This window comes from Silene latifolia, chromosome Y (genome assembly GCF_048544455.1).
Source record: "Silene latifolia isolate original U9 population chromosome Y, ASM4854445v1, whole genome shotgun sequence".
Classification (NCBI taxonomy): domain Eukaryota; kingdom Viridiplantae; phylum Streptophyta; class Magnoliopsida; order Caryophyllales; family Caryophyllaceae; genus Silene; species Silene latifolia.
The window spans coordinates 139,106,441-139,109,517 of NC_133538.1; the positions used below are offsets into that span (position 1 = coordinate 139,106,441).

General features: G+C 33.3%; 1 long non-coding RNA gene across 1 annotated transcript; it reads right to left on the reverse strand.

The window, feature by feature from the left end:
- Window positions 1–258: 258 nt before the first annotated feature.
- Window positions 259–2,392, reverse strand: LOC141634490 (uncharacterized). The gene is made up of 4 exons (XR_012539220.1): window positions 2,302–2,392; window positions 1,513–1,580; window positions 1,197–1,269; window positions 259–406 (listed from the first exon to the last, which is right to left on the reverse strand). It is a non-coding gene; the product is annotated as an uncharacterized LOC141634490 (long non-coding RNA).
- Between the last annotated feature and the right edge of the window lie 685 nt (window positions 2,393–3,077).

Sequence of the window (3,077 nt, forward strand, 5' to 3'; positions counted from 1 at the left end):
AGTTAAAGTTTTAATTACCATCCACTCCAAGCTTCAGTCCACATCAATGGTTTGTTTGGTTTGTTGGGCTTGAAATAATCACAGTAGAAACCATTGCATGTGTTTATCTATCAGCAATACATAGGTAGAACCCGGAAAAACTAACTAGTTGATCCATCTATTAAAATACACTTCATGAAATCGCATTACAATTTTGAAAAGTGCCAAACTTCTGTTAATAACTCTATAGAGTTTAAGAAGTCACGTGAGAAAATCATCTTACCATTGGGCCAGGATCATCATCTTCCTTGCACATCAACCACGGAACTCCAGAATTCAGACCAACTGCCATTTTTGCAGCCCAATTTCTATAGGCTTCGCCTGCAACCCCAAATTCCTTATTTTCTGATCCATATTCATTCTCAATCTGACATTACAGTTGATGTATGTGAGCATGTCACATATAAGTCCAGAAATCAGGAAAAACAAAACACAATCAAATTAATCACAAGTAACTTGTGAAATGTGAATACAATCAAAATCTAGCCAAAACAAACCCATTACTTCATAGATGTGACATCTTCAAAATAAAGCACCATCTATTCTATAATTTACACAATGAAAGAATTATTCTTTCCTTAATTAGCAAATCAACAAAAATATATTAAAAATCAATCACATAAATATATAGACGCCTAAAAAATCAAAAATATTTACTACACCCAACCAAACAAAATACCAAAACAATAAATAAACAAAAAATAATACAAAACACATGAAATTACCTAAAACTCAAGCTAAAATACCATTTTCACACCAAAAATCAAATATTTTCTCCAATCACAAAACAAAATCAAACTAATACAATAATTAAACAAAATTAATACAAAACACATGAAAATAAACATCAAAAATTCAAAACTTTACTAAACCCAATCAAACAAAAATCAAAAGAATACAATAACTAACACAATAAATTAATACCCATTTAACTTAAACTCACATACAAGAATAAAATCAATCAAAAACACGATCTGGGTATTCTAATTTTTTTGATCATATCTTAAACTACCCGAGGAGATTGATTCTAACTACTTTCACTATTTAACTATCATTTGGGCCAGTCTCACGATAATATTATCAAGAGACCGTCTGATATGAGAATTTGCGCAACTTCTGTGAAAAATAACGCCAGACCTGAGATAAAATTATAGGACCTCCTTGAGATGCAAATAATCTCTCACTCTTCATCACCTGAACAATCTTTTGAGTGAAACCTTGCATTGCTTGCTGCACAATGAAAACAAAAACACCCAAAAGAATAAAATGATTGTTTACTTAATCAAAAAGTCTCAATAACTATAATAGTTCAGATCACATGAAGTTTACGCCTTCCGTCCGGGTGAAAGGTATTTTAATCAAAAGGTAAAAAAACAACGATTGGGTTGGAGGGAGTATAAAGTAAGAATACTTAAACAAAAATGCGCGAAATTTCATACAACAAAATTAACACAAATTTAATCATGGGAAGACCTTAAATGGTTAAATTATTTGTTCTGAAACTGATTCCAAGAACATACTTCAGCCACACAGGAAATCCTCTGCATCAAACACAAAGCAAAACACAGCAATCCTATTATTAGTCTATTGTAGATTATTTACAATATAAGCAAGCACCATTAATAAAGTACAGCACTCCGTACCGTATATGATATATCCTTCGATTCCTTCCGTCTTAATCATTTATTTACCTCTTATATTCTTTATGATGAGGTATTTGAATCAAAGGTAAACAAATAATTAGGACAAACGGAGTAAAACAATTAAGAATTAAAATTGCTTAATTTCATTACCCAAAATTCTATTCAGCACAAACATAAGGACCAATACGGCGATTAACATAGAGTCCAAGTCTTTGCACTGTCTTTATGAACTTCACTAAATCATATCTTTCTTCAAAATTATACTGCAAAAACCCCAAATAAAATTCCAACCTATAAACAATTTTTACCCCAAAAAAACAGTGACGAGAGTAATTAAGTTTTTACTCCCTCCGTCCCAATCATTTGTTTACCTTATCTACTCTTTTCGAGAGGTATTTTAATTAAACGTAAACAAATGATTAGGACGATTTAAGTAATTAAATTATCCAATGAACATTACTTTTCCAGGAGAAGGCTCATGCACATTCCAGAAGTCTCAATTGCTATAATAGCCCAGATCACAAGAATTTTACTTCTTCCGTCCCAGTGAGAATACTTAAACAAAAAAGCGAAATTTCATACAATAAAAGGACAAAATTGTATATCAGAAAAAACTTACCTTGATCTACAATAATAACCTTAATATCAACAGATCCATCATTTTAGAAGATCTGGAGTTCCTTTTCAACAACTTCCAACAACATGCAATAAAAAAAAACTATGCTTGTAGTTCAGATTCATCAATTAATAATAAATATCATATCAATTGCACAATCAATGGCTCAACAGGAAAGTCTTCTACTCCTGACATTCGTATTTACTCAACATGGTATCACAGCCCTCAGGATTGAGGAGACTGTTTTGGTTAAAATTTACCGGTTAGAAGTTTAATTTAATGGGTCAAAGTGATCGTCTACAACTATGAAGGAATTAAGATGTTGGTACGTAAAAATGAAATAAAAACGAAGAGAGAGGTAGACACAAGAAGTTTTTGGTGACGCGGAAAACCCGTTGTGGGAACAACCGCGGGGGGAGTCGGAATCCCGCCTAGAGTTTCACTATGATCGGAATATTTGTAGCAAGAAAGGAAAGTACAATCGTGATTTGTGATCAATTATCGAGAGTGAATTCTCAGGTGAGTGTGTTGTGCAAATTCAGCTGTGTGTTTGATGCCCCTCCTTGCTGATCTTCCTCCTTCTTTTATAATTATTCTTCTAGGGTTTTTAGTCCCCGCAGGCTCCTCCGAGTCAGCTTCCTGATATCCAGGGACCGTTTCCTGGAAAGTAGGAGGTAGTTTTTATGGGCTTTTCCTCTTTTTGACCGCATACATTCTTCCTTCCAGGTGTGTTTCTTTTCTTTCATCCTACGGTCCTGCTTTTGCCACATGATCAATCC